Below are 25,944 nucleotides of genomic sequence, written 5' to 3' on the forward strand. Positions count from 1 at the left end.
GCTGACCAGTTGGTTTCTATTATGTGGCACCTAAAAACCTCTGAAGGTCCAAATCCTCTGTAAAGCTCTGTGAGGCACCCAGCTCCCCAATCATGGGCCAAGGTGGGGAGTAAGGAGGGAGCTGGTTCACTCACCAATTCAGCAGCCTGTGCTACCTCACCATCCCTGCCTGCGGCTTTCAACAGAGGACACCACATAATCCATGCTCTCCAGAGGACAGCCAGTGCTTCTTGACAAATCTCATCAAAAGTATCTTGCTAATCATCGCTACTTCATGGGCTTCACACTTGGAAGCAAGAAGGGGCTGTCAAAAGGATAGCCAAACCAGAGTCCTGACATTCAGTTTCTGCCTGAAGTAACCAACGTTTCCCAGCCCAGCAGCCACTCAGACTAAATGGAAGGAATCTCAACTCTGAAGACCACCTATGGCTTCAGAGACACAATGTGATGCTAGTCAGAGAAGCATCGATCGAGGAGTAGTTGGTGGGACACCTCCAAATGCACTGCCAATAGCAGGAAGACCTTGCATGGGGCTTCTGGCAACTGTGTCTACAGTCCTGGGCAGAGCTGGGAGGTTTCAAGGGAAGAGAAGCTGGTTGTGCCAGCTCTGCTGTTAGGCTGACCCCACCCAGCCATTGCTGCGCAGAGCTCAACCCTCCTCTTCCTCCTCCTCCACACACTCTGAGCAATCCTCCAGACACTTCCAAAGCTTGGCTCAGTTGCTCAAACATCTGCAGCTCCAGGTGAGACTGCTGCAAGCCCACCATGAAGGGAGCTTTTCATGCAGGGCTGTGCTGGCACTGGACCCACCACCTGGGAAATTTCTAGTATCTCATGCAAAACTCCATGACCTCCACACCATTCAAAATACGGAGGAAACAGGGAAAAGGCTGGTTAGAATAAGGCAGTTCAGGAAAAAAAAATAATCTGTGGCAGCTCCTTCAGACAGACATTGCTATTGGCCAAGCAACTGGTTTCTGAAATAGCAGATGGGCATGAGGAGTTGCCTGCCCTGCCAGGGGCTGGGTGTCCCGCGCTAGCACGCAGCACATCCCGCTCCACACACACCAGAGCAGGCTGGCAGCAATGCCTGCTGCAACACCTCCTTGTCCCTCTGTGAGCCATGTGGCATCACCACGAGACTCATCCCCCGGCTCTCCTCCAGCATCAGTGAGGCAGTGCCCACCTGTCCTCCACTGTTCTTACTCCTTGGCCAGTAACACACCCAACCATCAGCACGCTCCTCCACACTGCCTCTCCCTGCAGCTGTGCCGCAGAATCAACGTGATGCCTACAGGAGCTCATCCTGAGGAAGAGGATGGAGTTCAAAATGTGTACCTGCCTACACCTTCATACGTGGTTCTGCTTAGACTCTCTAAGACTGCAAACCCTGGCCCACACAACCAGGCCTCCTCCACATCAGAGCTCTGTGCTCCAGAAAGCAGCAAAGCCAGGAAGGATGAAAAAATGTTACAAGCCTAAGACCAACCAGCTCCGTTTCTCCAGTACCAGAGCACAGGTCCCTGATACAACCCACCTGCCAGGAGATGCCAGGCTGCTCTGGGCAACCTCTCTGCTCCCCAGCTCCCCCCATCCCTCCCCTGCAGCAGGGCTGGCACTCATCACATGCAGTACTCCAGTGAAAACCAGGCTGAGACCAAGAGATTCACCTCTCTCCTCCTCCCCCATCCCAACAAAGGTCAACTGAAGCAGGAGGCTGGGCATCTGCAACAGTCCCTCAGAACAAGGAGTGCAACCAATGTGAGCGGTGACTGCAACAAGGTGGGGGGGGAACCAGCCCACCAGACCCTGCTGCACCATTGCTCTTGTGACACAGGTACCACATGAGACTCAGAAAGCACTGGGAAAACAAGGCCTACAGCATTAATTACTTCATCTACAACATGGATAGAGGAGAGGACACCTTTAAGGACTCCAGTGCAATCCTGGCTGGAGCAAAGCAGCCCTGGTAGGAAGGTATTTATGGACCAGAAAGCAGTGGGAATAACGCTTAACAGCTTGTGAGTTATTGGGGTGGGGGGAGAAGGAGAACGGAGAAAGTAACAAAGAACAGAATTTAAGGATGTAACAATGCTCTGGGAATTTAAGACACATTATGATTTTTCATAATTAACCTCCATTTACAGTCTCTGCATGTGAACTACATATTACCCCATATCATGCTCCAGCTGAGGCAAACATTTGGTGGCTTGCCCAAAGTCAGCGTCAGAGCTAAAACAGATCTTCTGACTTCCAAACAAGCTCACAGTGTTAAGCTGCTTTTAACTGTCTCTATGGAAGACAAAACACAGCAAGAAGAAAGGAACTGGGGATGGGAGTATGTAAGACTAAAAGGGACAAAATTAACAGAACAAAATTAAGAGGAGAAATTTAGGCTCTGACATTTGAAGGAGCTTTCAAGGAGCAAATGCCTGGGGGCTGCAGACCCGCCTCTTGGAGGAAACATCCCGTTCCTCAAAGCGGAAGGTGAAACACCTCAGGAGACGCAGCCATCCCTGGCGGCACCCGCTGGCCACCTGCCATCCCCTTGTCCCCAGCCCCACCAGGCAGGGCAGCCCTGCTCCCGGCCCAGTGCTGGAAGTGCCAGCCCAGCTCCAGGCCTGCTGCCCTGCTCCTTGGAGTGCCATGTCCATCCTGGCTCTTGGTCCTTGACCTGTGCCACGCAGGGGCCGGGGGCTCCCGGCGCTCGACATCAACAAAGCAGAAGGTTAACGCGAAGCTCGCAGCCCGCTGCCTGGGCTCCCCTGCCCTCCCTCCCTCTCCTTCCTGTGCAAAGCCTGACATCTACAGTCAGTCTGGCACAGGGGCTGCCGGCAGAGCCGCGCCAGGACCGCGGGGACACGGCCAGCCCTGCTGGGCTCCTGCGCAGCCCTCGGCCACCCGCTGCCTGCGCTCGCTCTCGGGTGCAAAGCAACCCCAGCCCGGCCAGGGCACGCACACCGGCTCCGAGAGCACACGGTGCCACTCCTGGGTGGGCGCCCAAGCACCGGGGCCACGGCACAGCACTCAGGCTCATCCGAGACCTGCCACTGCCTCGGTTTGACACCCAGCGCTGTGGAACACAGCAAACCCAAGGAACTACAGCCTTGTGGCATCACCTCCGCAGCCCTATTGCAGGAACTTGCTGCATCCCAGGGGCAGCCCTTCTGCTCTGCTTCTGGGGGTGTCCGAGGGTCTGTGCACCAGCTTCCACAGTGCAAGAGGGGCAGGTGAAACGCACAAGCTGCCGTGCACAGCCTGAAGCCAGAACATCTTCAGCAACACACACAGGAGCAGCTTTGGTTAGCAGATCCTGCAACTCACAGCCATGTGCCTGAGACACCAAGCAGCTGTGTTCCATGCACTCCCCCTACTCAGCCTCCAGAGCTAACCTCCAGGCCTGCTAGCACACTTTCCCTTTACACGGTATCTCACAAAAAATACCTTGGTGAAGAATTCCCAGATCCTGCATTATCCCAAACAATGTGCACCTGACTGCAACTCAGCCCCAACAACATGCACCTGACTGCAACCCAACTGCTGTGCCTCTGCACACCCTCACCTCCCCCTTATTCACTCAACTGGGCTATAACAAGAAGGAAAGACCAAAAACCTTCAAGCCTGTCAACAGAGACATTCAGGAAACCCAGCCATCCAACCTAGCAGGATCAAGCACATCATCACAATGTTACTATCAACATTTAAGTACGTGCTCTGAATTCTGCAGTGAGCATCGGTCTGTTTGCACAAGACAGTCAGTGGCAGCGTGGTGAAAGGAGGGTTAAACCCCTGCTACTGAACCAAGCCAACCAGCCATCTTGAAGCTAGGCTACCACCAGCCAGGGAACCATGGATGCCAGTCCAAGTAAACTGCAAGGCAGGACGTGGGGCGTTAGACTGCTGCTACTGGGGCAGCTCCTGTCCTCCCCAAGGAGGGACCCATTCTCTGGCAAGCACACTTGGGCCATCAAAATAAACACATACTAAAGGCTAACCTGTTACCAGCTGTGAAGGCTTCACTTCCCCAGATACTTGGGTGGGGGGAGGACAGGAGAAAACCTTTTATGGGAACTGCTGCACACATCATCTGCTCCAGCATCATCACAGAGCAAAGGAACCACACAGCTCAGCCCTCATCAGATTTCAGACCCAAAAACCCGGGCAGTACAGGGCCAGCACCCTCCTGCTCCCCAGCAACGTGCACCATGCAATCCAGAACACTGTGAAATGTTTGTTTTCCAGGAGGGAAAAATAATAATACAAAAATAATTTAAAAATTTTTTAAAATAATAAATATATATATATTGCTGCTCTGCTTTGCCTTTTATTACCAAGAGGCATCTTTGGCACTTGTGACATAATGAAATTACAATCAACAGCTAAGTGTCTTTCTCCCAGCAGGGAAGTCAAGGGCAAAACTGGGTGGCTGCAGCCTGCCAGTGCAGGGCTCCTTAGCACCCCGACTGTCCTTCCACACACTGGCCAGGCTCGGCCACACACATTTGAGACTCCCAGACCATCCTGAGCAGCTCCTGGGACACAACAGGAGCCACCTCTCTGCTGTGGCCTGCACAGCCACTGGTGCAGGTCTCTCTTCCCAAAACTCCCAACCGAAAAATAATTTCAGATGAGAATGAACTTTAAGCTGTATTTACAGTCTGCCTCCGGAAACACATGCAGCGCACACCTGGTGCGGAATACCACCGCCCTCCAGCCGGCGTTGCTGTGGAGATGAACACCCACCTCCCGCATCAACAGATGGACACGTCTGTCCAGCTGAGCCAACAAGGAAGTGCTGTAAAGTGCTTGTTCCTCACCGGTGTGGTGGGACCCGAGTGAGACCCGCAGCACCTACGGGGGGGAAGGAAATCCAGCGAGGCGAGGAGGCTGGCGGGGCCCGCTCCCCCACCATCGGCCGTGGTTTCCCGGTCTGGTGGGATCCCCGACCCAGCAGCAAGGACCGGCACCTTCCCAGCTGCCAGCAGCAAGGGAAGCCCGACTCATCCACTCTGTATTTCCTTTTTTTAAACTAGCTGGAATTTATCTATTTCTCCAATCCCTGCCTACACACAAACCCAACCTCAGGAGCAAAGAAAAATGCATGAATCGCAGAACAGAGACAAAGCAGGAGGCAGGATGGGCGGCCCTGCTCCCTCCTGCCCTCACCTCACCCCACGGCGCGAGGCGGTTATATTTAGGTACCGCCACGGTCTGCGGTGCCGCGGCCCCCCTCGGGCATGGCGCAGAATGCAGATTTTCCAGACAACAGACCACAACAGCTCCGTCAAAATCATTAGAGGCTGCGGCGCCCAGGCCTGTGCACAGATGTTTTGATTCCCACTCTTCTGCCACAACAGCCCCGCCACTGCCATGCTCTGGACACCCAGCCCCGATTTCGGCTGGTGAGGGAAAGAGGGTGGGAAGGAGTGAAGGGCTGCCCTGCTTCCCACTGGAGGAGTTCCTCTCTTTGGTATCCCCTTGCCTCACCTCAGTGACAGCCTCCCCCAGGGGCTTCCAGAGTGGCACAAGGGGATGCCCCACAATAAGGAGATGGAAGCAGAGTGGGGCAGTTCCCCCTCCAGCCCTGGAGCCTCTCCCAGGCCGAAGACCCCACAGTTGGTCGGGCACAAGGGAGCACAGGATGGGCACAGCCCCACAAGTAACGTGGGGGTCCCAATGTGGCCAGGCTGGGGGGAGCAGGCGGCACCCGGCTTTGTCCGTGGCCCACCACTCTGTCCAGACGCAGCGCCTGAAGCCACACAAAGGCCGAACCTCGGCTGCGCTCTGGCAAAGAGAAATGGGGAGCTTACACAACGCTCGGCCTCCTCCCAGCCCGTCTCTGCAGAACCACACCAGACTCTCCGGCACAAACACATTTCCAGCTCCAGCACCGCGGCAGGGCCGGCACGCGCCACCGCCAGCACCTACAAGAAGATGGTTGCTCAAAACTCTCCCACCATGGACGAGCAAGTCCGACGCTGGTGGGGAAAATACTCACACAAGGGAGTTGAGCCCCAGCAGAATACAGACAGTGAATAAAGTTAATATAAAAGCCCACTGATTTTTCAGTTTCTCCATGAGACTTTTTTTTAATAATTATTATTATTACTATTTTGGAAAGCAGAAGGAAGTGCTAACAGGGAGGCTGACACAGCCAGCCGTACGTCCATCAGCCTGGGATTTAGTGATCCCCGCTGAAGCCGTTCAACTGCTGGCCAGGCCCAAAGTAAATCTGCTCCTCCGCACTGCTCCTGGCCTCTGGCCCGACAGCAACAGGAACCGGGGCGGGGGGTCAGGACAGAGAGATGAAAGAGGGACACACGCCTCTGCTTTTGTCAAAGCGGCTGCCGGCGGCCCCTGTTTGACAGCAGCCACGACAAGGCCAGGCGGAGGTGCTGGGCACGGGGGCCGCCCGAGCAGCACCTTGGCTCAGTCCTGCAGGAACAAAAGGCAGCAGCAGGGCGGGAGGGAGGGCAAGGGGCTCCCGCAGCCAGGGCCAGTGGGGCTTTGAGCCACAGCACTGCTGCCAGAGAGAGGCTGCAGTCAACTCCCTGCTGCCCACTCCTCCCAAAATGACCATGTTTAAAAGAGGGAGGGAAAAAAATACAAATACAGCAAAGCAACCTCAGCATCCAGACACGGGGTTTCTCTCCCCTCTAACACGCCTTTTGTTTGCTTTTGTTTCTGGCCGAAGATGGCCCGTTGAGCGGGACCCAGGCAGGAGGGCGACTGGGGAAGCCAGGTCCCTGCACCAGGCTGATGCAGGAGGAAAGTCCTTGGCCGGGAGGCAGAGCAGGAGCCCCGGCGAGCCCCAGGCCTGGCTGCAGGAAGCCCAGAGGACGGGAGCCCGGCACAGCCCCACTGCTGCCCACGGGGGCTGCAGGAGGTTGAGGGCACAGAGGCTCCACCATGAAGCTGCCCCCCTCCCGTGAAGCTGCCCCCCTCCCAGTCACTCCCAGCCTCTGCCGGGGCTGCAGCCGAAAGCAACGCTCCGTCTTGCGCTTAATGCTGGACCAGACAGTGCTCTCTAATGAGGGAGCATTACAATCAGCTTGTAATGCTGAATTTTTAATGCTGCCGAGGGTTCTGTTACATAATAAAGGGGGGCCGGGAGCAAAGAGCAGCCGGCCCGTGTCCCCCGGTGGGGCAGCCCGTGTCCCCCGGCTGCCCTCGCGCCCCCTGACTCGCTGCTTACCGCCAGCGCCGCGGGACGGGCGGTGCGGGACACCCATCGGAGCTCCTGCCCAGCCGGGAGGGTTGCACAAACTTTCCTGAAGTGCGTGGAGGGGTGATGCCAAAACGCTTGCTCTCTCCGCCAGAGCTCGGCCGGGAAATGATTTAAAAGCAAAGTTCACGAGCATGTTAACGGCATGCTCTCGTATGTTCCCGCACATACAGTCTGCGCTGCTCCTCTCAGTAATACCCTAAGACTGTAAATCTATAACCACTGCAATGATTTAGTGATTAAAAACATGATAACATATTGTGCAACTGCAAACCACAGAATCCCTGCCAACTCTCCTCCAAGATACAGGAACAAAAATACAGAAAATGTGTTGCTCGCAGCGGTCTTCCTAAACTCAACTGAAAAATGTTAATAATAATAATGAAAAAACCCTAGACGTCAGAAAAAGGCTGGATACAATGCGAGGCTGGAAAAAAGATGTAAGACAGTTTTAAATACAATTCTTGCTCTAACAAATTACAATCTAAACATGCCTCTCTTTTTTCTCTTTTTAAGTTTGTCGTAACTGGAATAACTGGTCTTGTGTGATGTCTTGCATATTCAAAGTGCTTTGTAATAGGATACGGAGACCAAACCTTATTTGCCTAAACTCAATGGGGCTTATTTTTTCCCCTCTCACCCCCCCCCCATTTCTTTTCCTTTTATTTTCCCTCCTCTCTCCCCCCCCACTTCTCCCCTAGCAAGGGGGTGTAAGGGGGGAGGCAAAAGGAAATGAGGGCTTTAATCTGTAAAGAAAATACCTGAAAGGGGAGGCTGCAGTTTGTAACACGGAGAGGAAAGCCAAATATTACATATATATATACATATATATATATATTTTTTTTTTAATAGCAGCTGTGGGAGTTTTGGCCTCTAAGCAGCCAACTTGACCCCATTCTCTCTATTCTCTTATTTCCCCCGTTGCAGGATTCCTGCACCTTCAGTCAGATTCGAACTCAATGTGACCCTAAGGAGGGAGTCACCAAGCCTCCAGAAAATTGCTCCATATTAAACAGGAGCGAGGAGAAAGACAGACAGACGTCCGTGGAAGGGACGCGTCTATGTTGCATATCCGCACAAAGTACAGGACATACCCGAGAGCAGCTTCAAGCACAGCTTGAAAAAGGAACAGACCTTTCTCGGAATAATAAAAAAAAATATTATTTTTTTTTCAAAGAACGTTGGGAGGGAGTTTTAACAATTTAAAAAAACAAACCACAAAACAAAACAAAAAAACAAACCACAAAACCAACCCACGACCCAAATTATAAATAATTCACACGAAGGAACCCGCGTGTGCGTGCCACATACATACGCGTATCTACCCAGACATACAGACGTACGTGTCCCCCACGCAAACAGACACTCTCCTCTGGAGGGTCAGTTTCAGGAGAGCACGAATCGCCTTCCCACCGCGGGCGAGGAGCACAGTTTATTCAGAGGAATCAATAGGAAAGAGCATTTGCAAATATTTAGATAAGCGCCGTGCGATTCAGCATTAAGTAATTAAAAACTGAAACTGAGAAGGGGGGGATCGGCCTACAGTGGCGTTTGCTGCTTCACCTCTCCCATCCCCCTAAGCCGCATTCTTCCCAAAACCGAGCCTGCCCGCGGAAAACAAAAAATCATAATTACTCTGGCTGGCAAGGCCGCTCCGGGGCCGGGCCGCGACCGGGGCAGTTTTAGGCACTTCTTCGCCCCTTTGTTTTCCAGCGCGTCACCGGCGCGGAGCGGTGGCGGGGCAGCCCCGGGGCCCGCCCGGCACCTCCGGGCCCGCCCGCGCAGCCCCGCGCCCAGCGGCGTCCCGGGAGGCGCCGGCTCCGCCGAGCCCGGGCGCGGCGCGGAGCGGGGTCCCCGCGGGGCCGGGCCGCGCCGATCGATGCCCGCGCCCCGCCGCGCACAAAGCCGGGCAGCGCCGCGCCGCTCCGCGCCCCGCGGCCATGGCCGGCGGGCGGGGCGGGGGCTCCGCGGGCGCGCAGCGGCCCCCGCGGCGCCGGCACCTGCGCGTCCCCGGCGGCGGCGGCGGCGTTGGGGCTCCGGGACGGCGAGCGGCACAAAGTTTGCTGGGGGATCCGGGGCGGTGGGTGGGAGCGGGCGGGAGGGGGGGCCGGACCAGCCCCATGCAAAGCAGCCCGGGCGCCCCGAGCAGGAGGAGCCCGAGCGGGGGACAGGGCAGAAAAGTTGCCACTTACGCGGTCGCTGCTCCGGCGGCGGCGGCGGCGTTTTTAATCCCGGGCGGCGGCGCGGGGGCTACAGATCCCATGCAGGCTGCGGCGGCTGCGGCGGCAGGAGCGCGCTCCGCGGAGGGGCCCGGGGCAGCAGCAGCGGGAGCCGGGGGCAGCAGCCGGAGCCGAGCGGGAGCCGCCGCCGCCGCCGCCGCTGCCCAGCAGCAGCATCGTTGTCGGGGAGTTTGCAGCCCCCCGGAGAGAGGGGGCCGCGGGCGGCGGCAGCAGCAGCAGCGGCGGCGGCGGTCGGGTCGGGGCGGAGCGGCGCGGAGCGGCGCGGAGCGGGCGGCGGGGCTGGCGGTCGCCGGAGCAGGAAGCGCCCGGACTCAGATCTGATGATTGGGAAGAAAAAAAACTCTTTGGATCTTTATTCTGCTAATTAGTTTCCTGCAAAAAATGGCTGATTAGTGCAGTGCGCATGTGCCTCATTACCCAGGCACGACGGGAAGGGCTAATTAGCCACCTTCTGGATCAATAAGATTCAGCCCAGGCGGCGGGGGAGGGAGCGAGCGAGCAGGAGCGGGCGGGGGGAGCGCGGCGGCGGCGCCGCACCGAAACTTGGGGCAAGCGGCCGGCCCCCAGCCCGCGGCGGGGGGGGCAGCTCCGCGCCGCTCCGCGCCCTGCCGCGCAGCGCCGCGCCGGGGAGGGGGCGCGCGGGCTGGCGGGCGGCTGCGCTCCGCTCCGCGGGGCTCCGCGACGGCGGGGCGCTCCGCGGGGCACCTGCCCCCGCGCCCCGGGCGGGGCCGCGCCGCCCCGCGCAGGGCAGGGCCGACCCCCGCCAACGCCGCCGAAGTTTCCCCGGGAGGAGCCGGGAAAGTTGCGGCCGGCAGCGAGCGCAACTTTGTGCCGCCCCGGCGGCCCCACCGCGACGCGGAGCGCGCCGAAGCGGCCCCGCGGCATCCCCGCGCCCGGCCCGCGCTCCCGTTCAAACTTTGCGGCCGCCTTTCCGAGCGGGACAGCGGATCAATACAGCCGCGTCCAGTTCGCTGGGAGCCGGGCTACAGGTTTCACCAGCCATCGCTGGCAACAGCTTTGTCATTTTCTAAAAATAAGAAGCTAAAAGTTATTGTAGAAGAAGGGGCTTTTTTTGTCCCCTGCACAATATGCCTTTTGTGAGTTTAATGCCATTCTGGGGCTCTCTATAGCCCCGGACAATGGGGAACTCCAGGAGGCGGCTGTGCCTCTGCCTTTTTTCTTTCTTGCTTTCTCTTTTCTCCCCCCACCCCCTCCTCTTTTTTCCCCCCCTTTTTTCTTTTTTTTTTTTTTTTTTTTTTTTAGGAAAGGATGCAACATTCCTGCAGTCCCAACAGAACCTCTGGTTTGATTAAATAAATACTTCTCTAGCCTTACGGTAACATTTTTCACTTTCTGTTTGCGTCCATCTGCGATTGTTATTTAAAATTTTTACTTCCAGCAGCTTTTCCCTCCTCATTCCAGCTCTCGTGAAAAATATGTATCATTGCTGGGAATGGGGAATTTGAATTTTAGGCGGAGGTGAACCAGTAAAGAATCTCTATCCAGGCTTCAGGAATATGTTTTCTTCATCTTTATGTAAGAGACTATTTTATTACTGGCAGAAACGCGGCTGAATTAAATAATCTCTCTTGAAAAATCTGAAGAAGCTTTTCAAATCCCTTTTTTAAATTTTTTTTTTTTCCCATTTTTAATAGTAACCCAGATAATTAACTTCTCAGTTTGTTCCATAGCACTGAACAAGGATTGCAGTTGCGGTCAGTGTTTTCATTTGGGAGAACCTTAATGTAGATGTATTTTATACTAAAAGGTAATAAACTGCATGTTTGTTAGTAAGTATTTTTAATGAAATGTATCAAGCTTTCCATATTTCTTAATGTGGGGGTTGTCCTTTGAAATTTTGACAAGTCCTTTCAGTGGGATGGGGGGATGAAAGAAGAGGACAGATTATTGGAAATTTGAAGAAGGGCTCTGCTAGCTAATACATTACTGGAAGTATCTGGCATTTGGAAGATATTTGCAGGTTTTAGGAACTGAGGTTTAGTATGAACCATCATTCTGTGAATGTGATAAATGGAGCACTGATGTGTACTGTTACAGTGTGCATGCTGTGTACGAGTTCTTAGGTTTGTGAAATGGACAGACTCCAGTATGTTACCAGTTTGCCTTTCAAAGCTGCCCTAAAAAAATGTACCTAGCTTTATGGAAGAAAAATTAACATTTCTTATCCTTCAAAAAAACAAAAAAAACACCCACCAAAAAACTCCAGAACCCAAACCCAAGAAAAACAATCCCAACCAAAAAAAGAAAAGATGGAAATAAAACCCTGACACACCAAACCAAGAAGCCCTTGGGCAAGATGGATTTTTCAGGGCTGCTTGTGCGCTATCTGTAAAGGTGCGTGTAATTTGTAACTGTTGTTTTTGCTGACTGAAACAAACGTGTTTTGATGATAAAGTTGAGGCGAGAATAGAGTAACCCTTGTACTTGTATAACTTGGGAGAAGTGCATATTTTCACCAGAGGCTGTAGATCTGGTACTGGTCTGAGGATGGGTGCTGCCTATGTACACACTTTTTGTAGAGCAAAGAAAAAGTAAACATGGGGAGAAGGTGGCAAGCAGGTCTAGTAACTCTGTCGATGCTCCAGAAATAGGAACCTCTGCAGGAACATGTGCGAGCGTGGTCTGGTAGCCATGTACAATTTCTTTGCGTTTGCATCGTGAATTCTAGTTTTGTGTTGCTGTCCTCTAATTTTCCATGACAACATATGGATTCCATAAATGCAAACATGCCGAAGTGCATCTGTCTGGGTAGTTAACACAAACCAAACGTCCCCTTTTCGGCGATCCTGCTGCTCCTCTGGCTGTGCTGTGCCCTCCTGTGACAGCCTCTCGCTGCTCCTGCATTCTTGTCCTTTCACGCTCCCGGGATGATCCCGAGTGCCCTGAAAGGGAGGAGGGCAGTGGGCGCCGGGGTCAGAGGGGCCCTGCAGTGGAGGGGTTAAGCGGGGAGAGGGGAAGCACTCCCTGCAGCCCCCCTACCCTCCTGGGAGCCGGGTCCAGCCTGAGCAGGCTCTGTGCTGGGTCAAGTCCTAGGACACCGTCCCTCCTGTCCTGGCTGGGCAGGGAAAGGGCCCAGCTGAGTGGGGGACAGAGCTCTGCCTGTGTCCTGAGCGCAGCCGTCCAGAGGCCAGGGAATGGAAGAGTTCCAGTTTTCAACAGGGCACAAAAAATGCAGCAAGGTGTGTGTGCATGTGAAAAGAAGGGAATGAAGAAGTGATGACCACAGGACCAGCCGGATAAACCACTGTGCAAATACCAAAATAAGTCTGAGGAATTAAGGAATAATTTGTACAGTAATTGTTAGGTACAGCATTTAAACACACTCGTGCACGCTTCTCCTCTAGAAAATTTGCTTAACATTTCTTTGTTCTAGGCAAAAAGACAACCCAGATGCTAAAATATAAGAAGGGACTACCCTTGCTTTAATTAGAAATCTTGATAGAGTCTCATTTGTATGCCTCTTGTTTCTATATGTGTATCTCTACACATGCATAGATAGGATTTTTGGTTCAAATAGCTTTTAATGTGCTTAGTAGAAAGAAGCTCTCAGTATCAGATCTGCAGGGAAAATAAGACTGATTTTTCCCACAGAAAACTTGTTAAAGATGCAGTTGAATTATTAGATTAACCCTGTTTTTTTTTGTCTTGCAGCATATCTGATATCATTGTGCATAGAATCACAAGAGTTTCATATATATATTATTTTGAACAGATGGAACTAATACCAGGTCTTTAAAGGGAAGTTATTATTTGTAAAAATATATACAGATGAAGAGGAACAACTGGGAAGCAAAGCATTTTGGTGAGGCAGCACAGATGGCTTTCTGGACCGAACTTCCAGAAAGATGTCTCTGATCTGTGACATGTGAAATAGGGGTGAGCAGCTGCGGGTCCCTGGGTTCTGCAAGGAGACCAAGTCCTCCCTTGGAAATATAGCTTAGGAGCAGCTCTGTCCTCAGGCAGGAGTGGGCCAGATTTGCATCAGGCTGTGGTGGGAGCAGTTGACTGCAGTGGATTTTTAAGGGAGCCACAGCCCTGTGGAGCTGCTCGGGCATCAGGCTGGCTGCCTGCTCCGCTGGGCACCCGGGGACTGGGATAAAGCCTGGACAGGAAGGAGACTGCCTGGATGTGAGGGACTAACATGGGGATAGTAAGAGAAAAGTTCCAGGCTTTTTGAATTCAGACTTGAATTCAGTTGAAATCCTGCTTAAAAAATAGATATATCTCCATAACATCATCCTCTCATGTAGCTTTGTGCTTCTTGGAAATATGTCTGAAGAATTAGAACAAAGCGTAGAAGGCCAGAGTCCTTGAAGGAGCTCCAAATGATAAAGTCTGCCATTCATTTTAAACACAGTGTGCTTTGTGAAAACACAGGTCAATTTGAAGGCATTTGTCAGATTTCCAGTTCCCTCTTCTCCTTTGCAATGGAAATTTGCAATCAAATCCCTGTACTAGAGTTGGGATGTCTGGCTTTATCAGTTTTTATTAGTTTATGCTCAAAGCATTGTCCAGGTAAGCTCTCTTTTCATTTAGAAAGTTTGTTTGAATGAAGTTGCATACAAGAAGGGGGAAGGCTGACAGGAATTGGAGCAGATGCATTTATGTAGGGGTTTGAGAAGGGGGGAAAGGGCAGACATCAGCAGCGACTGATTGCAATGGGCTGGCTGAGCTGCAGAAGGATCTGATACCATTTAAAGACGCCCAGCAAGAGGCATGGGAAGGGATATTCCAACAGCAGCGTGTTCATTGTTGGGATGCAGAAATGCAGCAGGGCTTGGAAAGAGAGGGCTGGAGAGACGCACTGCACTGCTGAGCCATTCTAGCCAGATAATGTGAATTTCTTCTGGAGGCACGTACACAGTGTTGAGTGGGCAGGGGGCTGCCTCCTTTACTGCTGAGGGAGAGGTGTGGGTGTGCGAGATGGGGGTGAACGCACTTCTAGAAGAAATACATACTGAAGGGAGAGATTTGGGCTGGGGGGAGATTTTCCGAGGAATATTTGTTCTTTTCTTTGTTTTCAACGTATGTCTGATTTCTTTACGCAGTTATTAAAAAAAATCTATCTATTTTGTAATCACTGGACTTATTGTATCCACTGGGAGTGCTGGGACGTCAGTGGGCTATTCCAGCCCTCTCCAGACCCCTGGCTAGCTTGCTGTGGTCAGGCTGAATAAATAGCCCTTAAGTCAACCAGCAGATTTTTAGTATGAATTTGCTTTTTTCTGCAGGCCTTAACACAAGATGAGTAGATGTGTTTGTGATGGAAATAAACACTTGGAATGCATCTATATGTTTCTTTGCTTTTTCAGAGAAATGAAAAAAAAAAAGTCTTGGCATTTAATTAGGACTCACTAACCTGATAAATATTGAACATCATTTCTTTGTGAGCTGGTCTGTGTGCTCAGAGTACTCTATGGATATATTCCACAATTGCACTTGTTTAATGCCTGTATCACCTCATGCCTATTGTATTTATGTTGTCATCAATGTCAGATTTTAATTAAACAATTAAATCACTGTCACAGTAATTTCCCTAGAAAACTATTTTAAATGAAAAATCCCACAATAAATGTTTGGCAACCGTCTTAAAAGGAAAAAAGAGGGAAATAAGTTACAAAATAAAATCACAGTTCCCACAGAATTAGAAAGGAAAAAAAAATTGTTTTCAGCACCAAAAAGAATTCTGGTTTACAGGGTAGTTTCCTCAAAATTCAGAGTGTGTCACTGCAGTAACTAAAAGAACCTGGCTTGTCTTGGGGCTAGTCTGGGTCTTTCAGGCTGAGCCTGAGGGGAAGGGACCCTGGACCAGGGCTGGCACAGTCTTGTGGCCATCCCCCACTGTGGGCTAGGAACAAGTGACAGCATCTTTCATCTTTCAGTGCAAGTCAGGTACCAACCATGCCTTGGAAAATAGTCCCTCCGCCTTTTTCCCCTCCTAATTGTTTTAGAATTAAGACGGAGATTTGCAGAAAAGCCTGCATCAAATTATTCAGTAAGTTAAGCACCAATACCAGCTGTATTTGCTATATAGTAACCATGGACTCAAAACCTAAGTTGTAAGGAGTGGGAAATCTGATCTGCCATAGCATCTTTGCTACAGTTAATCAAATAGTTCATCTTTACCTCTTCATAAATATATGCTCTTATTCCTCTAAAACCGGTACTTCCTTGCATGGAAAAATCACAAATACAAGACACAAAATTCATCAGACAAGATATCTGAAAGAATCATGCTCTCAAACCTACATCCAGAATATTACCTGTATTTAACATAAGCACATTTGACATTTGCAGCACAGCCTCCGATGTGAGGCGTGCTTATGGAAATTCGGATTCCAGCCTGTGATTCCAGCCGGCGATGTACCCTGCAGCTAACCCCGACCCTCCCCTATTAGCTGCCGCAGCCGCTTTGATTTGTGTCCTGGGAGGGCTGGAGCAGGGAGCCGAGCGCCGGAGAGCTGGGGGCTCCGCAGCCGTGGCCAGGGGGCTCTGCTGCCCCCCCTGTGCCCCAGCAGGTACCCTGCCTGGGGACAGGGGCTCGGCCGGGGCTGAGACGTGCCGCCCCCTCCCCAGCACCCAGCCCAGGGTGGGAACCCTGGTCTGTATTTCTTTTACGTCCGTGCTGCATTTTTATTGGAATGCAGCTTTGCAGATGGGGCTGTGCCTGGGATGCGTGTGGTTTCTATCAGCTCTGAAGTGTTTTACAGCTGGAGAAGATTGGGGGGGGGGGGGGGGCACATGTAGCCTGTCCATTGCAGCCAGGTCTGATGTTTGTCTGCTGCTATTTTTTTTCTACATTGCCTCTATCAAAAGGTGAGATTAGCTTTGGAGGGGGGGGGTGGGAGGGTGGTATGAAGATGACGGTGAGGACACCAGTCCCATCCCTCCCTCCTCCTCATTTTGGGTTGCTTTCCTGCAAAAGCCATTTGCCAGCAGATCCTTCTTCTGGGGCGAAAGCAAGGCAGCAGGGCAGGCAGAGATACCTGGTGCCGGGGGCTCCACAGGCAGCCCGAGGCCCTGAGCCCCAGGCTGGCTGCAGGTGGATCCTTGGGGATCCCACCACCAGCTGCCTCCACTTGGGGGTCTGAGGCACCAAGTCCTTAACCTCACTGCACCAGTTGACACTCATCTGGCAACACACCCGCTGCACCAGACCACAGCTGCCCCAGGGCCATCGCCCACTTCGGCAGCTGGGCAGACCCTCCCACGGACCATCCAGGCCATCCTGGAATTGTCCACTGAGCACTGCCATGAAAAATAACTTGCCTGAGAGTATGCACAGAAATACGTATTTTTATACTCAGTAAAGGAAAGGGAAAACTGATGAGGTTGCACAGAACCCTCCTCCAGGCAGGAGAGGCTGTGCTGGAGGAAAGTATTGCTCATAATGACACTTAAGCCCAGACACTTGAATGCTAAAGGTTAAACTTACATTCTTCAAGAAAGGGCTCCTTGCCAGCTTGAACTGTGTTGTGTGTTCACTATTGCCTCCTCCTCCTCTTCATCCACTCTCAATCCACTTTTGGTATTTGTTGAAATAACTGAGGTTGTGGGGTGGGTTTTTTTCCCCTCCCCATATGTATGTTCTCTGTGCCAGTCCTCAGCCTTATGTCTGTCACAGGGTTAAAAAAAAATAAATCAGTCTAATGCCAGTACAAAAGGGAAGGTTTTTTTCTTAGCTGCAAACTGCTGTTGCTTCAATCCAAAAAAGACCAGCCCAAGCACATTTTCTGTCGTCCAGGAACACGCAGTCCATAGAATCCCATCCTCCAATTCCTGTCCTTAGCTGCATAACCCACAAAGTATATTCTCAAAATAATGCTAAAAAGTTACTATGGAATTAAAACACAAATTAAAAGGCTCATATAAGTTCAATGTGGAGGTGAAATAACATTTGGAGACAACCATCACCAGGGCTAGAGATGAAACTGGTAGCAATACTTCCAAATCTTCAAGCCAAGGAAGGCGAAACAGGGAAATGCCCACCCAGGAGCAGCACTTTCAGATGAATTTCAGCCTAATGTGAAGAAACAGACAGTTTGGATGCTGTGTTTAGATCTTAATGATCAAAGAGCACCTTCTCCATATACTTTCATGCTTCTCCCCAGAGATATTTTCCATTAAAAAAAATAATGGAAATAACATTATGGTTGTGCACGCCTCCTGAAGCAGCCCCTTTACACAGTGTCACGTAGGCTTTCCACAGAGAATCAGTCTGAGGTGAAAGCAAGAAACAAGGATCCCCACATCTCAGCAGTAGCAGGTAGAGGAGATCCAGGCTGGAAAGCTGGATCAAACTCCTTGAGGAGGAGCATGGAAAAGAGTCAGAGTGAGCTTCAAAAGTCAAACACAATTCTTATTTGGGTTCAGAGATGATAAAAGGCCTGTGATGTTCATTTTTCCTACTTCCTGTAGCAAGGGAACAGGGGGTTGTAGTGTTCCACATCCCTTTAAACAACAGCTTGTTGCAGTATATTTCTTGGCATAGCCCTAACTGTATCTTTTGGTCCCAGTGGAAGTTCACACTTTTTAATATCTCTTATTGCTTCTGCAACTGCTGCCACTAGACAGCAATCACAAACAGGAAGCCGTGACTCAGCAGAGCCATAACCCGCGGGCTGGCAGTGGCCAGAGCAGAGGGAAGATCCTGCAAAACACCCACGAAGGGCCGGGCCCAGCCAGGCACCACTGTGAGTGCCCTGCAGGACTGCTGCACGGTCTGACCTGGGACAGTGTCTGCGGACTGGGCTCCAATTCAGCACTTCAGCTTACAACAAGACCTGGGAGATAAAGGCCCTGGTGTTGCTCCGGGCCCTAGCACAGTAGAAGTTTCCCAAAGCTGGTCCCTGAAGCAAGAGGCTGACACGGCAGGGCAGCGACACAGGGGCCACCCCACCTTCGGTTGCCTGTCTGTACTCCAAAACGCAGGGGGTTTTTCCCCGTTACAGAGAGGGGCAGGGCAGAGGAGGCAGCCAGTGGCCCCTTGGCTGTAGATGCCAGCGTGGCCCCGTTTGCACACCCAGGGCTGGGCCACACCATGTCTCACGTAGCACAGGGAGAGGGAGATCTATTCCGAGCCTGGTTTCGTCTGTTTTCTAACTGTATTTAGCAGCGAGTTTACTCCAGACTGAGCCTGCGTGAGTAAGTGTGTATGTAAGGGCTGAGGATTGGCTGCAGCAGGCAGAGGGTTTGCTGAAAGGCTTGTTAAGGAAGCACTACTGACCATGCAATCCAATTACATAATGCTTCAAAAAATAACCATGCTGGGAGTCGTGTCTGGGCAGTACGTTTTGGCAGCAGAAAGCAGTATCAAATGTCTGTCTTCCAACCCAAAGGCTGACAGTATATTTGTGCCACAATCTGACACTGTGCCTCGGCCATAAACTGCTCTAAAGAGGAAACTTGCTTCCAGGGGAAATGTCTGCTGTTCCCTTTCAAAGCAGTGCTGCACCCTGCAGACCAACGTTATTTGAGTCCTTGTAAAATTACCACTAATCTCTGCACTTGGGATGCCTTGCATTTTATGGGTACTTGCTATGACGGCAGCTTTGTTTTCTGGGTGTAAAGGAAAATGCTAAGCAGGGGGAAGCAGGCACCTGGACATCAACACTGGTTGGGAGGGTGCATTCCCCAGCTTTCTATCCTTGCTGTTTCTCCCTGCTGCTCCAGACAGGACATAAAGACAGATGCACAGAATCATACCATCATGCCTGGAAAGTGCCTGGAAAAAATACCCTGTCCTGACTTGAAGGGATCCCCATCCCTGTCCCGGGCAGGAGCATGCACGGTGCTGTGTGCTTCTTCTGCTGGGATCAATGAGGAGGGAGGGGACTGGAGGCCAGACTCCAGCCACAGCAGGCAGTCCTGTCCATGCATTATGTTTGGGAATTCAGAAAACCCTGTCTCCAAGCACGACAGGTAGTTTTTATCACAGTTACTAATTTAACAGCTAGGCTGCTCTGAAAGATGTCACAGAAAAGGCACATTTCTAGTGAATGAGGAAAGAACAAACTAAGAATATTCCTGGCACGTTGTGGAGCTTTCTGTACCTGAACTGTGTTGTTCAGTTGCTGGGAACACTTGACGCAACGTAAGCCAGCTTCTATGCTTGACACCAACGCTTGGATTTTAACCTGTTCCCAGCCCAGGGAGCAGCAGGGCTCCCAGCTCATCCAGGCTAGCTGGCAGCAGGGCCCCTGGCCTGAGGATCCCCGGGTGCCTCCCACCCGAGCTCCCACCGGCCTCACCTGGACTCTGCTAGCAAGGGAGGGGATGAAGCAGGTCTGTTGCAACCACCGCCTGGAAAATTAACAAACTGCGTCTTGTGATCTGCCAGCAGCGTCTCTCTTAGCCCGCACCGTGCTTTGAAGCTGTGACACCGGAGGGACGCGGGTTGCTTTACTGCTCTGCCTTGGCCAGCTCTGTGCCCCACTGCAGGCAGGGAAGCTGCCGGCAAGGACGGCAGTGGGGAGGAAAGGGTGAAGGCAGAGCTCCTCCAGGCTGGCTGCACGCTCCATCCGCTGCCTTCCTCCCATCTATTTCTAGACTGTTTACCTGGCAAGCGCACATGACCGATCCAGAAGGAAATGCTGACATCACCCGCTGCCGTGCCCCCTCCCCGCTGCGCTCAGCTCCTCTCCCTGTCGCCATCCGCCCCCTGCCCACCCGGCCCCTCGTGTGCCGTGGGGCTGTCACGGGCCCTAGCACTGCTGCTTCCTGAGGCAGCTCAGAGACATCTTGTCCTGTCCACCGCAGCACTGCGGCCTGGCACGCTGCGTCCCCCACGCTGTGGGGTGTGACAGCAGCCGCCGCGCCAGCAGCGACGACCCCACGCTCGGCCCTGTGCTGACGGTCAGCAGCCACGCTGCGACGGCGGGTGAAGCACACATCTTAATGCCAGTGTATAATTCATCTGGTGTGACAGCCTTAAACATACTGCTGCTTTGCTTCCCAGCCCCCTTGACACCTACCACTCAACCCCTCTCGGCCCACGGCCCTGGATGAGCTTTGCTGCCATAGAGCAGCTGCCTCCCCACCCACCTCGCTGCCACGTCGCGTCTCGGTGCCGGAGAGTGGAGCCAGGCAAACCGCGCTGCCGGTTCCTTGCCTCCTTCGCTCTCCTCCCCGTCGGTGTGGGGAGGCTGGCCGGCTGCATCAGCCTCTCCTGGTGGGCCCAGGGGAGCCACAGCACCGGGGACGGCTTGGGCCACAGCTGGCGGCACAGGTGCTTGCTCCTCAGGGGTTATTTATCCCGGGAAGCCAGCAGCGGAGCTCCAGACTTGAGCTGCTCTGTGGAAGCTTTCTTGGTGCATTTGGGCAGTGAGCCAAAGTATGCAGTTTAAAGGAAATGTTTAATAAAGACACAGGAGCCTCAAACTGTTTGTTTTTCCTTGCAGAAAGGTGGAGAGATGATGTCCCTGGAAACTGGCTGCTGGGCCGGGAGGGCAGAGGCTGAGCCGGGGCGTGGGCTGCAGCGGCTGCGGGGCTGAGCGCGGCCTCTCGCCTCTCCCTTCCCTGACAGCTCCGGCCCGCGGGGTCATAAACCGTGGGGGGAAAAGGCAGCCTATTAGTAACTCTATTAAGTCTCCATTAGTTAGGTGTGAACTCATTACCCTAATATACTTGGAGGTAGGATTCCACTTGCAGGACATTAGCACTCTAATAAGCACGTTTACCACTTGGAGCAGGAGAGGAGCCCCTTGACGCCCGGAGCAGGCCCACAGCCTCCGCAGCGCAACGACGCAGAGACCTTGCTCGCCCCCGCATGGAGCTCCCTGTCCCCCAAAGCAGCTGCCCTGTGACCAGCCCCCAAGCCCCCCTCAAGACCTCCTCTTCCTGCAATAGTGATGGGGAAGTCCCTGGAAAACACTCTGCTCATCCAGGAGTGGCTGCCCACAGGGAGGAGGAACGTGGGCTGGACACAGCCACAGACCTGTGGGACAGGCAAAATGGGTGACTGTGGGGATCAGGGGATGGAAAGTGCACAGCAAAAGCTGTGGGGATCTTGGAGTGTATAAACAGAGAAGGGTGACCCAGAGGTGAGCCTGCTGGCCTGGCCCTATGGCTGGTTTGCTGCTTGTGCTGCTATCCCACCTCTGCCTGACTTGGCATTTTTGACGTGTCTGCACTTTCCAACAGGAATTGTCTTCTGTTGTCTGCAAAGCTGTGCACTTCCTCACAGCAAACTGAATAATGAGTTTATAGGAAATCAATTAATTAATAATAGATAGGATGCAGGAGCAGGGCTTCAACTGAGTTTGCTGAGTTAGCACAATAAAGATATGACTGTATGTAGAAATCAGTGTATTTATCTTTTCAGTCATCTTTAACATGTCAGTGTGAGCTGCCTGAGCATGGGCCGCAGCTCTGTGTGCTCCAGCGCACTGTAGGCTGCTGGGTGCCCATTGTGTCCCAGCACTGTCTGAATCACAATATTGGTGAGCAGTGGTCTTGCTGTACTTGAAATGTAAAAGATTTTATGTTTGAGAAGAGGAAGTTGCAACCAAAATGAAGTGGATGCAGAAGCACAGAATGTTGCCTTTCAGAGACTGCAAAAAAGGAACCTGAAGCGCAAGCCCTCTCTGCCAAAGCCCCTCTCAAATAGGAGCTGTTTGCCTTGCAGAAGACAAAGACTGCACCATCTCCTCTGTATCCTTAGTCATACCTCAAGGCTGAACAAAAGCGCAGCTCATACAGAACTCTTCCCAAAACTAATTCTGAAGCCCATTTGTTCCTACATAGGGCTAAACTGTACATGATCCCTGAAAAAAAGTCAAAGCGCACGTAAGTATGATTTAAAAAATTATTTCTAGAGGAAGCATGATCTTGTTTCTAACATCCTTGGCCAGAAAGAGTATGACATTAATGGTATTAAGGGCCTAAAAATATTCTTGAGGATCTGGGACTTGGAACAAGGGCCAGGCTTCTATTCCTAGCTCTGCCACAGACTTGCTGTCTGCACTGAAGGACCAGCCAGAGCAGTATGCAGGGTACACTAGAAGTGCCCCAAAACAAAGGCATATGAGGATGGACATCAAAACTCACCCCCCTGCATCCTGCCCTATTTTCCCAGTCTGTAGAATGGGAATAATACTAATTCTCCATAAGGGAGCAGAGCTCATAAGGTATGATGCTGGTGTAAATTCTCCTGATGTGTTTCCAGATGCACAGATGGCTGTGTGGAGTGCCATGTCCACTTACAGTGCACCACTGATCAGACTCACTTGCCCTTTTCTTCTTTCCTATTTCCATGGAACTAACTCTTACAATTCAAAATATCACCAGGTCCAATTATAATTTAAAAAACCCCCTAAACTTCTGTGAAAATGCTTTCTCCCTCCCAGAAAATGCAGCACCTCCCTGTACTGGTCTCCATTTCTAATGTAAGGGGATTAAAGTCTAGTATCCTGCAAAATTTAGTATTAAATGTATGTCTTTATCCCACTCAACAGGAGAGACAGGCATCTCTTAAACTGCAACACTTACTTTCAGCCCCAGAAAACCTGAAGTATTCACCTTTTCATACATCATATTTTATCGAGGAAAATAATGTTGTCATTTAGAGATGATTTTATGGGTCTGTCTCCCTCACCCTGTTTTACTGATATCCTGTTAACTGGACTACCTGTTTCACTGTGATATGCAATACAAAAATGGATTGAAAAACTGTGAAAGTTTCTAAAATTTGAACAACTCGTAGTTGTTGGATGCACAGTGATAAAATGAAAGCCCATCAGTGAAACCTGAGCTGAACAAACTGGTGGCTTTTCTACTTACAAAAGAGGGACATCCCAAAGCTAATTTGATAGGATCTCAAATCCCTGTAATTCCTTGTGTGCCTCAGCTGGGAAATAATTTTTGGCACAGTAATTTAAACTGTTAAACAGAAGATTCAAAATAGCACACTTCAGTGATAAATGGGAAAGTTTACACCTCTGAGTTGCTCTTGAGACAGCATGGGACAATGAGATGGGGCAAAATCCTGCAGAACAAGCTCTGTGTAGAGCCCAGGTTTGTCACCAGTAACAATATTCTAAGAGAAATAAAAGGCAGGCAGTGAAAACCTCTGCTCACTCCACAAAAGGGAAAGAAAGATACTGACATTTCTATATGGGACACCAATGAAATCAAGTATTCAAATGACTTCTGTTTACTTAGTATTTTGAGAAATAATGCTAATTTGCAGAATTGGCATCTGGGGTACAAGTATACGTACCCTGGGAGAGCACTTACAGAGCCTTTGTGAAGCTAAGTAATAAACGCTTTGTCTTCACCACACTATTTATGGGTTGCTTGGGGGCATCCTGCTCTCTTTCTGCCCCTACCTGGGCATAAAATTATTGCAGAACTAGGTTTTAATAAGACCAACAGTAAATCTGAATGACCACACATGCACAGCTACTCCTGCTCCCCTGATCTCAAGCATTAATTATAAAGTGGAACTGTTTATACAGTACATACCGTTTTCCTGACTTCTTTCTTGTTTATGTCTAAACCTTCATGGACATAAAATTTTGGAAGTTGTTTTTGGAATAAAACTGCAATTGAAGTGGCAGTAACTGTGTTGGAAAACAACTTCACTACTGCTCCCCCGGTTCTTTGGTCACGGCAGGTTTGTGCCTGCACTGGAACCCTCTCCTGCTGGAGGTCTGTTGTTTCAGGTTGTCTCCTTGCTGTCCTGTCTGGATGGCTCATTAGAAACTCCAGCTCTACAGGCTCTGAGCAAATTCTCCAGTTTTTCCCCCGAGTCCTTTTCTTTCCTCTCTCATCTCCTCCATGTCTGGGCCCACCAGGAGTGTCCCCGCTCCCCGGCCGGGAGTTTGTGGTGCTCCCTCGTGCCCCTGCTGCCAGGCTGGGGCTCGGCCCTCACGCCTTTCACAGTCTTGATATGGCAGCCAGTCTGCTCCTCCAGATAAAACACTTGCCCATGCCCTCCCACACACCTCCTCACTCAGAACTTTCCTGAAAAACACATTTTTCTTCAACAGAAGGTTATTACAAGTCCAAGAGACTTCCACCTGATGACATGTGCATCTGCAGATACCAGAGGAAAGTAACTCGTGCTCCTCAAGCTCCAAATGACCCCATGTCACACAGCCTGACCACTTGTTTCATCAGGCTGTCACACTAGAAATTAATATGTTGGCTGTTTGGTGCTGAGAATTCTTTTTTCAATTTGTTCAGTAAAACAGATACTGCACACTCTGAGCACCATATAAAAATAATAAATTACTGTAGTACACAGGCAAGGTATTATTCTTGTCTTTCCTTCCCTCTATCTTATCCCCTCCATCCTTTGCCTTTGCTCTGATCAATTAATCTTCCATTTACTTTCTATTTCTGTCCACAGGTTTTTTTCTCTAACACATACTGCTCCAATATTCCAACCATGCCACCTGCTCCAGAATTACAAGTACAGAGGCTTTACCAATGTCAGGGAATCACAAAAATGCAAGGGGATGAGAAAAAATAATTACTGTAAAAAAATGAAGAAAAAGCAATTGAGCCTCTACCTGGTGTTGTCTCTTCCACTGACTTGGACGCCTTCTAATTTCTGCCAGAGTCTTTCTTTACTCTTCAAATCCAACACAGAAACGAGGAGACTTGATAGCCAGAGGAATCAAATGGGCTTCTTCATATAGACAGATTGGGATGGATTAGTGGGTGTTCGACCCAATCTCCATTGTAGGTTAAAATGTCCTTTAATTCTGGTGGGCTGTGTCAGGATGAGAATGAATAAATTCTCTCTTCATTTTGGTGTCCAGCTGGTGGAAGCTACACAGGCTGTATGTTAAGTCTGTCCAAATTCCTTTATTCCTTAGCAAGGTTATCCTACCTAGAAAAAGAAGAATTAAAAATAAGACTGTGTTTGGCTTCTTAAAACAGTTCTTCCCCCATGTTTGTACATTCCAGTTTCTAGGGCATGCTTCTGACCTGAGGTTTAACATATAGACCCCAAAAGCACCCTCATAATACTAGTGAATAATTACTTGCAGTAATAATTAGTGCATTGTATTTTAAAAGTATCATGTAATCTTAACTAATAAAAACCACCACAGCGTTTACTGATTTTTCTTTTAAATAAATAAGCAAAGAGATAACATTTAAATATTTATTGAAAAACTAAATATTGTAGCCTTGTGCAGTTACTGGCAAGAGATGCCATGCAAATAAACCCGCCAGATCCAAGTGCTGACCTTCAGGACCCCCTGTTGTTCCTTCCCCAGCCACCCAGGTCTGCCAGTACCTGCAGCCCCTGCAGCCCCAGACCCTTCCCTAGGAGGGCTCCTCTTTCCCTGGCACATTCACTGCTCAGGTCCATGTTGGGCCCTCACCTTTCTCCCTCTAATGGGAAGGTCAGTGCTGTAACCAGGACACAACTCCAATGAGCATGGACAAACACCAGTCCCAGGCTTTGGCAGGAGAGCTGGCCCGAAGGACTTGGGAGCAGACAAG

General features: G+C 51.1%; 1 protein-coding gene across 6 annotated transcripts in view; it reads right to left on the minus strand.

Moving 5' to 3' along the window:
- Positions 1-25,944, minus strand: part of ZFHX3 (zinc finger homeobox 3) — a 523,576-nt gene that overhangs the window by 139,848 nt on the left and 357,784 nt on the right. For 2 of the 6 annotated variants that reach the window (XM_051629816.1, XM_051629819.1), the window contains one exon: positions 25,002-25,324. The gene's annotated coding sequence lies outside the window, so the exon portion shown is untranslated. Of the gene's footprint in view, positions 1-7,195; positions 7,517-8,536; positions 9,126-9,417; positions 9,469-25,001; positions 25,325-25,944 lie in introns of those variants that run through there. The other 4 variants (XM_051629821.1, XM_051629817.1, XM_051629823.1 and 1 more) reach the window with 4 other exon arrangements.

The sequence above is a fragment of the Apus apus genome, chromosome 11 (genome assembly GCF_020740795.1).
Source record: "Apus apus isolate bApuApu2 chromosome 11, bApuApu2.pri.cur, whole genome shotgun sequence".
In the NCBI taxonomy this organism is placed as follows: Eukaryota; Metazoa; Chordata; class Aves; order Apodiformes; family Apodidae; genus Apus; species Apus apus.